General features: G+C 39.4%; 1 pseudogene; it reads left to right on the forward strand.

The window, feature by feature from the left end:
• Positions 1–10,587: 10,587 nt before the first annotated feature.
• The window catches only part of LOC100960667, a 38,763-nt pseudogene continuing 38,358 nt past the window's right edge, over positions 10,588–10,992 (forward strand).

The raw sequence follows: 10,992 nt of genomic DNA on the forward strand, positions 1-10,992 counted from the left end.
GCCACAACGCCCTGCTATTTTTTGGTTGCAGCCATTATTGTTGTTTGGTGGGTCCAGGCTGGATTTGAACCCGCCACCTTAGGTGTATGTGGCTGGCACCTTAGCTGCTTGAGCCACAGGCGCCGAGCCCCCTTTATTTTCTTGTCTTGTCTAGTCTAATTGTATTGGCTAAAACTTCCAGCACAATATTAAATAGTAATGGTGACAGAGGACAACCTTTCTGGCTCCAGTTCTAAGCAGAAAAGCTTTCAGTTTTACTCCGTTCAGTAAAATACTCGCTGTGGGTTTGTCATAAATAGCTTCGATCAATTTAAGATATGTACCACCTATGCCTATACTCCTCAATGTTCTAATTAAAAAAGGATGCTGAATTTTATCACATGCTTTTTCAGCATCTATTGAAATGATCATGTAGTTTTTGGTTTTACTTCTGTTGATATGGTGGATAACGTTTATAGTTTTCCGTATATTAAACCAGCCTTGCATCCCAGGGATGAAGCCTACTTGATCTTGATGTATAAATTTTTTTATGATAAGCTGTAATCTATTGGCTAAAATTTTATTGAAAATTTTTGCATCTGTATTCATAAGTGAAATTGGTCTGAAATTCTTTTCAGTTGGGTCTCTACCTGGTTTTGGAATCAGGGTGATGTTTATTTCGTAGAACGTGTTGGGGAAGATTCCTTCCTCTTCAATCTTTTGGAATAATTTCTGCAGTATAGGAGTAAGCTCTTCCTTGAAGGTTTGATAGATTCATGTGTGAAGCCGTCTGGACCAGGGCATTTTTTTGTTGGAAGATTTTTTATTGTTTCTTTAATCTCAGTGCTTGAAATTGATCTGTTCAGGAGATCTATTTCATTCAGGCTAAGTTTAGGGAGAGGGTATGATTCCAAATATTGATCTATTTCCTTCACATTGTCAAATTTCTGGGCATAAATTTTCTGGTAGTATTCAGAGATAATCTCTTGTATCTCTGGCATCAGTTGTTATTTCCCCTTTATCATTTCTGATTGAGGTTACTAGAGATTTTACTTTTTTATTTCTAGTTAGTCCGGCCAAAGGTTTATCTATTTTATTAATTTTTTCAAAAAACCAACTCCTTGTTTCATTGATTTTCTGAATGACTCTTTTGTTTTCAATTTCATTAATCTCTGATTTAATTTTGGATGTTTCTTTTCTTCTGCTAGGTTTAGGCTTAGATTTCCAAATGTAGGCTTCTAAAGCGATGAATTTTCCTTTCAGCACTGCTTTTGCTGTATCCCATAGATTCTGGTAGCTTGTGTCTTCATTGTTGTTATGATCAAGGAAATTAATAATTTCCTTTTTAATTTCTTCCTGCACTCAGCTATCATTCAGCATAAGGTTGTTTAACTTCCATGCCTTTGTGTGAGGTTGAGTGTAATTGCTGGAGTAGAGTTCCACTTTTAGTGCCTTATGATCTGAAAAGATGCAAGGTGGAATTTCAATTCTTTCGATTCTATTAAGGTTTGCTTTATGTCCAAGAATATGATCAATTTTAGAGAATGTTCCATGGGACGATGAGAAGAATATATATTCTTTATCTTTGGGATGGAGTGTTCTGTATATGTCTATCAAGCACAGATGTTCTAAGGTCTCATTTAAGTCTCTAATATCTTTGTTTAATTTCTGTTTAGAAGATCTGTCCATCTCTGAGAGAGGGGAATTAAAGTCCCCTGTTACTATGGTGTTATAAGATATCGTGTTGCTCAGACTAAGGTCTGTTTCAAGAACCTGGGAGCATTTAAATTAGGTGCATAAATATTTAGAATTGAAATGTCTTCTTGTTGTATTTTTCCCTTGACCAATATGAAATGCCCATCATTGTCCTTTGTAACTTTAGTTACTTTAAACCCACATGTATCTGAAAATAAGATTGCAACCCCTTTTTTCTTCTGACTTCCATTCACCTGAAAAGTTGATTTCCAACTCTTAACTCTGAGTTTTAATTTGTCTTTCAATGTGAGGTGTGTTTCCTGCAGGCAGCAAATAGATGGCTTATGTTTTTTAATCCAATCAGCCAATCTATGCCTCTTCAGTGGGGAGTTCAAACCATTGACATTTATTGAGATAATTGACAAGTGTGGTCGCATTTTATTCATCTTATTTTGTGAAAGTCCATTGCTTAGTTTTGTCTTTTGCTTTATTGTGAAAACTAGGTTCTGTCCTTTAATTTCTGGGTGATTGCTGAAGATCCATTATGATGGTCAGTGTGTAGGACAGGTTGAAATATTTCCTGTAAAGCTGGTCTTGTTGAGACAAATTTCCTCAATGTTTGCATATCAATAAAAGTTTTAAATTCTCCTTCAATTTTGAAGCTTAACTTAACGGGATATAGAATTCTGAGTTGCAAATTATTTTGTTTAAGTAGGTTAAAGATAGGTGACCATTGTCTTCTAGCTTGAAAAGTTTCATTAGAGAAGTCCATGGTCACCCTGATAGGTTTGCCCCTTGTAGGTCTGTAGCAGGAAACCGATGCAGACAGAAGACTCCAGGCACCGGTTGATTAGAGGAAGCGGGTTTATTCGGCCGGGGGTACTCGGAACACCAGCATGTTTCCCAGAACTGAGCCCCCTGACTCAATCTCTTACCTCTCTTTTATCCACCTTTCAGGGTGGGAGTGCACGTGAGGGTCATAAGACAGAGAGTGTGGGTCATAAAATAAAGAATGAGACATAACATTATAGATTACAATCTAGGCCCCGAGTATGTCAGGGGAGAAACACACAGACAACAGAAACGCCTGCGGCTTGGCTGAGGCCTACACAGGGTGGCTAGGACAGACTCTCTTGAACTGCTTTTACTTTTCTCACCTCAGGTCAGTTGGCGCTTAACTCCTGGCAGCCTGCAAAACCTTTTCTTTAGCCTTGATTTTAGATAAATTCATTACAGTATGCCTTGGGGAAGGTCTGTTTGAGTTAAGGCAACCAGGGGATCAATATCCCTCAAAAAGGGGCATGCCAGAATCTTGGGTAGTATTAGGGAAGTTTTCATTTATTAGTATCTAGAATGGCTTCCATTCCTCTGGGGCATTCTTCTTCCCCTTCAGGGATACCTATAACTTGTATATTGGACTGCTTCGTACTGTCCCACAATTCTATCAATGAGCATTCTGCTTTTTCTCTCTTCTTTTCAGCCACTTTAACAATTTGAGTTATTTCGAGGGATTTATCTTCTAGTTCAGAGATCCTTTCTTTGGCGTGGTCTAATCTATTCCTAATACTGTCTATTGTGTCTTTGATGTCTCTGATTGACTGCTTCAGTTCCTTCAACTCTGCTATGTCCTTTCTGTATTCTTTGTATTGTTGATCTCTTATTTGATTCTGTTTTTTAATTTCCTTCTGATTATTATCCACTTTCTCAGCAATTTCTTTCATTTTTTTTATTGTTTTCTACTTTCTCAGCAATTTCCTTCATTATTTTCAACATTTGTGTTCTAAATTCCCCTTCTGTCATTTCTAACATTTCCTTATAGGAGGAATCCTCTGCTGTAGCTATCTCGCGATCCCTAGAAGGGGTTACTCTGGACTGGCATTTCATGTTGCCAGGATTTTTCTGCTGATTCTTCTTCATGAGTGCTTTCTTATATTTGTTTCCTTATCCTAATTTTCCTTTCACTTCTTCTTATTCTAAGGTACTATGTTACTAGCCTAAAGTTTTAATGAGTCCTTTGGTACAAGACCAGAAGGATGAGAAGATTGAGGATAAGAAGGGAAAAAAAATATTTAAAAAGAAAAAGACAGAGAGAGAGAGAGAGAGAGAAAGAAGAGGGGGTGAGTAAAAGGAAATATTAACCAAAAAAAGAAATACACCACAAGAAAAAGACAAGAATAGTATAGATGTATAGTAGGGTATTATGAACCACCCTTAAGTACCCCCAGTCTCTGCGGGTTCCAGGTTGGGTGATTACCTTAAGATCAACAGCTCTGTGCCAGCTGGCTCAGACACGGTACCCCACCTCCACCAGGTAGAAAGGAGAGACCAAAATGCTATAATTCAAACCAAAACAAAAAAACTAGTAGGATATAGTTGAGAGGTGAAAAAAAAATAGGGGTGGAAACACTGACAAAAATAAAATTCTAATTGTTAAAGAAGGCAAAAATGGAAGGTTGTATATAGACTAGAAAAAAGTATCAAAGAAAAAAAAGAAGAAGAAGAAAAGTTGAAGTCTAAAAAAAAAGCAAAAACCCCCAAACCAAAAACAAACAGTATATATATCTTGGTAAATACTGTTCAGGCAACAGGTGATCTTCTGAGGAGTGAGAAGTTAATCCCAAAGTTGATATAGCTGTACAAGATGGAAAATAGAGGGCTTAACTGGTTTCACAGATCCCACAGGCTTAGGAGCCTGAATGTCTCATAGGCCCACTTAAAAGACCCTCCAAGCCGTGGGCCTAGGCCAAGCAGAAGCTTTTCAAGGAAAGCACTTATCCCTGGGATCTCTCCTGACCTGGCTGCCTGCTTATCCAATGTGCCAAATCCAGTTTCCCTCAATGCCCCTGAGGGCCAAGGGTGTTAATCCACCACAACCTGCCTGAAGATCTTAATACAGTAGAATCTCAGTAAGTTGACCACCAATGTAAGGGGCTGTCATAAACTGGTCAGCATACAGAGGTAATCAACATAAGGAACTAGGCCTACTGTGCTGATACATACATGTCTAGTCTGTCAAAATTAGGTCAATTTAAGGAGGTGGTCAATGTACAGAGATCTTTAATTGTGGAGGTTCTTTTGTCATTGTTAATATGTTTCCAGTTTCCATTCCTAACATTACCAAATGAGGAAATAGAAGCAAAGGAAGTATGAACTTTCTTTTGTAGTATTTTTTTTTTTTTTGCTTAATGATTTGAGAGTATGGTACGGTGGAACATTTTTCTGCTTTTATAGTGGTGGGAAAGTAGAATTGACTGTGTAGCTAACCTTGAATGCTAACTCCATAAAATAAAGGATATACATAATATGACTCAATCTGTTAAATTAGAGGGTTTGATGAAAACATAAGTCCTAAGATTGTATTCTCACACTAGGGAAAAATTTTGATCCATTATACCAGTGAATAATGTATCCCATAAGAGTTGATTTATAGTTTTAAATGTATGGATGGTTTTATATTTCTTTTTCTTTTTTTTCCCCGAGACTGAGTCTCATTCCCCTGCCCCAAGCTAAAGTACCATGGTGTTACCCTAGCTCATAGCAGCCTCAATCCTTTTGCCTCCTGAGTAGGTGGGACTACAGTTGCCACCACAACACCCAGCTAATTTAAACTATTTTAAGTAGAGGCAGAGTCTCCCTCTTGCTCTGGCTGGTCTCAAACTCCTGAACTCAAACCGTCCTCTTGCCTCAGCCTCCCAGGTGCTAGGATTACAGGCACCAGTCACTGCACCTGGTGGTCTTACATTTCAACAGGAGTACCACTTAAAAGACTTGTTAGAAGAGCATAAAAGTTCTCAGTAGACATGGAACTATGTTTCTGCCAATAACTCAGCATTTTGAGGTCATTTAGCATCCATTTCCAATTTGAGACTGGGTACAAAAATATCCTAGGGTTGAGAATAGGTATAGTAAATTGCACCAACAAAAACCTTTTGTGTATTTATAGGGGAGGAAAAGTCTTCATTGAGTTTGCGTGAAAAAATGTGATATAAGCTCTTTATGCTTTAAGCACAGGGAGGTGGGACCTCATGTTTTATGGTGATTAGTTTGTATGATTAGTCTTCAGTGCAGATCCCAAAAATGTTTCTACCCATGAGTACTTTGTCCTTTTTCCTATTAATTCATGAGGTGGGACCTCATGTTTTATGGTGATTAGTTTGTATGATTAGTCTTCAGTGCAGATCCCAAAAATGTTTCTACCCATGAGTACTTTGTCCTTTTTCCTATTAATTCATCTTTGATTAATTAGGATCCCTCCTTTTTGTTCCAGAATGTGTTTCATTAATTTTTCTTCTCTTATTTTTATTTTCACATTCATATTTTCTTTTAATTAATTTTTTTCTTAAATTTTTCTCTTTGTGCTTTTGTTCATACATGTGCACACATGTACATACATGTAATCTTGGAAAACAATGCATGGTGCTCATTATCTTTGATACAGTCGGCAGAAAACCTTCACAGATAAACAAACTGTGAGATCTTCGACAGAGATCAACTATTTTGAGGATAAGGGGGAGATGATAAATAGTGAGGTTTGAAGATCAGTTAAATGATTTAAAACCAAATAAAACCAAAATTCCTGGTTCCTTAAAAGAAGCATCTCTTTAAAGTGTTGTATGCCCTTTAGGTAGAAAGTCGAAGCAGCTTTAAGAAATAATACTGGGAGGCCTGCTTATGATAACAGTACTGAGTGACTGTTATCATATGAAAGTGACTCCATTTTGTAGACAAAAGAGAACAAAAAACTAAGGAAGGGAAGAAGGGAAGGGGGCCGGGCCCCAGGAAATTCCACAACAGGCACAAGCCGAAAACCAGGTAAACAGCCTAGGTGGCAATAACCAATCAGAGAATCACACATTACTCACCCCAGCCGAGACCGACCACAGAAGGGCAGTCGACCGGTTAGAATCCCCAGGCCTCGCCAAAGACCAATAGGTCATCACACACAGGCTTCTCCCCCAGCTACCTTCCCCAGCATTTTATTGCAACCCGTGGTACCTCGGGAAGAAATGTATAAAAACTTCAGTGGCCACTGTTTTGGGGCCACTCCTTCCCAACCAGACTGATAGTGGCAGTGACCCGAGCATATGTCCGAAGGAAATAAAGATGCTCCTTGGTTTTCCATGTGTGCATGGTCTCTCAGCCACACTTTCGGTTCCAACACTATCCCATCACATGTGTAAAATATATTAACTCTGGCTTATGCCAGTTCGGAGTGTACAGAGATGACGTGAGCACCACCACCGTGCCATCCAAAAATGTGAATGAAAAAGATAAAATGTAAAAGAAAAAGCTCTGGGACTGATGGATGTGAAAATAACTGACTCATCAATGGAAAAGAACTTCCAAACTCTGTAAAATAATTTAGGGAGGTTGATTCTGAGTCCCACAAGTGATCCTGCTACGGTTGGGTTACAGCTTGGCTTTGCACATTTTAGGGAGACAGGAATGACATATAAAAACATCAATCCATCTGTGGAAGGGGTACATGAGTTTGGCCTGGAAAGGCAGGACCTTTGTAAGTGGAGGAGGGAGGGGGCTGGTAGGTTACAGCTGGGTTTAAAGCTGCTTTGATTCTGGTAAGGAAATGAAGCTCCTTCTAAAACAGGCATTCTCAAACTACTGCCTGCAAGCCATGTGCAGCCCTCCTGGGACATTTATCTGGCCCATCCAGTGTTTTTGCTGCTGCTGCCTGTCCTGCTTAGCAGCTGACTGCTTCTGGGACCCTCAGTCCGGCCCTCCAACGGTCTAAGGGACAGTGAACTGGCCCCCTGCTTAAAAAGGGGGGGACCCCTGATCTAAAGGTTTGGAATGTGTTCAGTTAAAATAAAGATGTCTGTTAAGGACAAGCAAGTGCCCTGAATGTTTGCCGAAAACTCAAGTGCTCTGTGAATTCAAATGATGGCCTGCAGGTCTGCGTTAAGGCTTTGTCGCCCGACTAGTGTTAGGCTTGTCAAGCATTCGTATGTTACTGTGAACCTAAGATGACTTCCAAAGGGAGGGACGTATGACTTCCCTTCCCTTCTTCCTTGTGAAGAAGGAAGGACTGCCTGAAGTTTAAAGACTTGGGCTTCAGATTTTATTTTGGTTCATGGATGCCAGAAATGGTGCTTCTGAGGGAAAGATTCAGGAGTGGATGAAGAGCTGTCATTCAGACGGTCTGGCCCTTGGGGTCATCTCCCTGCCCCCATCCCTCCCCTTTCCTAGAGCCAGAGCCCAGGAAGAAAGGACCAAGGAGAGGCAAAAGGGGGAGGTGCTGCTCCCCGAAGGAGGCTTCAGTAGGCTGCACAAAAACTTTGCCACCCTGCCGGCCTTGGTTTTGCCCTGAGGGGTTTGCCTATGGAGTGGTGTGGGTGGGGCAGGCCCCCCACAGAAGAGACAGCCCCCAGCCTGGCTGCCCAGATGGATGCCCCAGGGGAAGGCCCAGCACAGCCCCTCTGACCGTTTCCTCCTGTGCCTCCTGCCCCCTCAACCCCTATCCCCATCCTTGCACCTCTCCCTCTGCTCCCCAGGTTGGTTCTGCACTGTTCAGGCGCTCCATTCATATGCCCTATGGAACATATAGCAAGGGTATAACTCAAATCTATCAAGTATTGAACATAAGTGTCTTAACACTGTGATTAAGTAAATGAGGTGAAAGCTGTGTTAATTAGCAGGATGTAAGCACTTCAATTTGTACAAATAATCAACATAAAGGCATAAATGTATTCATGATATATGTATATATGACAATAAAAAAAGGCACTTACATTATATTAGGTATTATAAGTAAACTAGAGATGATTTTTAGTGTATGTGTGCAGGTTATATGGAAATACTATGGCAATTTAAACACAAGACTTGAGCATCCTTGGATTTTGGTTCTTCTGGGCTCCTGGAACCAATCTCCTGCAGTTGCTGAGGGGAGGGACGATTGTATACATTTTTGGTTAATGCAATAGTTGAGGAGAGCTAGAACTTAAAAGATTTATTTCTTAGATGGTTTATAGTTGAAAACAATCTCATTAAAATACAACTCACTTTTCTTCTGTATTCAAACCAATGAATATTGAGTATCTAAAATGCTTTGCCCTGGGAATACAATACTCAAGCTAATTAGTCACTTCTACACAATGTAGTGTGCCAGTGAAATATTTAAATAAGTCTGTTTTGAAGGTCAGTCATTATCACAACTGTTAGAGGCCCAAAGAACTAACAACATTTTTCCCCCAGTTCTGAAATACAGTCAAAGTAAAAAGACAACTGATAATCCTTCTGCCTCTGCCAGCAGATCCTCTGAATCCTGACCTCTTACACTTTGTTGGGTTTCATTGTGATGGGCTTCTATTGTATCCCAAACATCCTTTCATTATAACACATGCCATGCTTGTAATTTTGATTAATGGCTGTCTGTAGTGAGAAGAAAGAACTGAAGGCACCCACAGTGGATGCAGGGAGAACAACAGAGATTAGTCCAGGTGTCAATGATGGAGATGGCGAGAAGTTGATGGATTATAGAGTTTGAGTAAGTAGGATATATAAGACCTAGCAATCGATTTGTGGAAACGTACAGGGTAGAAACTAGGAACTAGCTATTAGGTTTCTGGTTTGAGTACACGGTAGATAGTGGTGTTTGAGATAGAGGATATTGACGATTTGGTGGTTGAACAAGTCAGTTGCAGGAAGATCCTTTATCATGACAAGGATAAATTTGTTGGGCAACTTCTGTTTGAACCAAAAGCTAAATTTTGCAAGCTCCTCTTTAGTTATCATATGTAAATGAATTTGTTCTGAGTTATCAGCTGATGTCTCAAAGAATAGCTACTCGCTTAATCAAATATAGTTTTGTTTACAATCTACAGATTTTTCAGCTATAAGTTTCTCTTAAAAGATGAAATACTAGGTGGTGCCTGTGGCTCAAAGGAGTAGAGCACTGGCCCCATATGCTGGAGGTGGTGGGTTCAAACACAGCCCTGGCCAAAAACTGCAAAAAAAAAAAAGAAAGAAAGAAATACAAGCCAGAAATGATATAATAGGAGTGGGGAGTTTGAGGATCCCACCAGTATGTAGATTTATACTTAAAATGCCTATTTGCACCCCTGCACCTTATTCCTGCTCTCCATTGTGTCTAGTGAAAGTGAAGCTGGAAGTTATAGTTCAGTTCCTGTATACTGGTGGCTCTCAATGAAGTTGGGGGTTTGGGAGGAGTGATGGCGGTGGTGGTAAATCTTGACCCCCCCCGAGCACATTTGGCAATGCCAGAGACATTTTTCGATTGTCATGACTGGGATGTTACTAAACATACTGAAATGCACAGGACATCCCCACAGCAAAGAAATAACTGGTTTAAAGTTAACAGTAGTGCTAAGGCATAGAAACTCTGCCCTAGAGAATAATTCCTCCATTAACTCTCATGAGGGTTTCTGTGGTGGTCTGATAGTGATATGTGTGCAAGGGTCAGGGGTATAATTACTCTGTACACATAGTTTAATTTAGGCCTCCAGTTTGTAGCCCTTTATCTCATCCCTTCCCCTGTGATAGCTGATACCTTCCAGTCTCAGGTCTTCCCAGCATTCTGTGGGGAGTATTTATATTCCATATCCCTGATTACAAACACTTAAATTGTAGTCCCTCCCTCTCTACTTTGAGTTATAGTCATCTGCTGGCCTTCTAGCTTTACAAATTTGATACACATATGATTTACCCCTTATATATAGGGAATCTTGGTTTCAGAATGGAAGTCAAAAGAAAAACGTAACACAAAGACATTTGTTCTTTGCAATTTCTATTTATTGTTTATGACACCTAGACATCATTATTATGATGGGGATAAATGGTGGAGACGAGTTCATGTAACTACCGTAATTGTGTTAGAATAAATTTTACGTGGGTTAGGAAAAAAATTAACTATTAAAGTTACATTAAACTTTATTTTAGAGCCATGAATGGAAAATTAACTATTCAAGAAGAACAGATTGTGGAACTGATTGAAAAAATTGGTGCCATTGAGGAGGAACTAAGTAGGGTAAGCATTTAAAACAGCATTCAATGTTATGTGGAAAGCAAACACCATAAGAAACTTTTAGAATGTGAAGGACCTGATAATTTCCTTATTTAAGATTTTTTCTGGCTGACCCTTATAGTGAAAGTAAGTTTGGATCATGATTTTATTGTCATCAATGATAATGAAAAAGCCAAATGAATGCAATATTTTTAGAAGATAACTGAATAATGCAGTTTTGTTGTATAGCTACAAAACAGTGAGTGCTAAGGCATTTTTGTTGACGTGATTATCAGAGGAAGGGATACATATATTGGGAGAGAAAGGATATTAAGTAAAAG

Source organism: Otolemur garnettii, unplaced genomic scaffold (genome assembly GCF_000181295.1).
Source record: "Otolemur garnettii isolate 467f Iridium unplaced genomic scaffold, OtoGar3 scaffold00379, whole genome shotgun sequence".
NCBI classification, from domain to species: domain Eukaryota; kingdom Metazoa; phylum Chordata; class Mammalia; order Primates; family Galagidae; genus Otolemur; species Otolemur garnettii.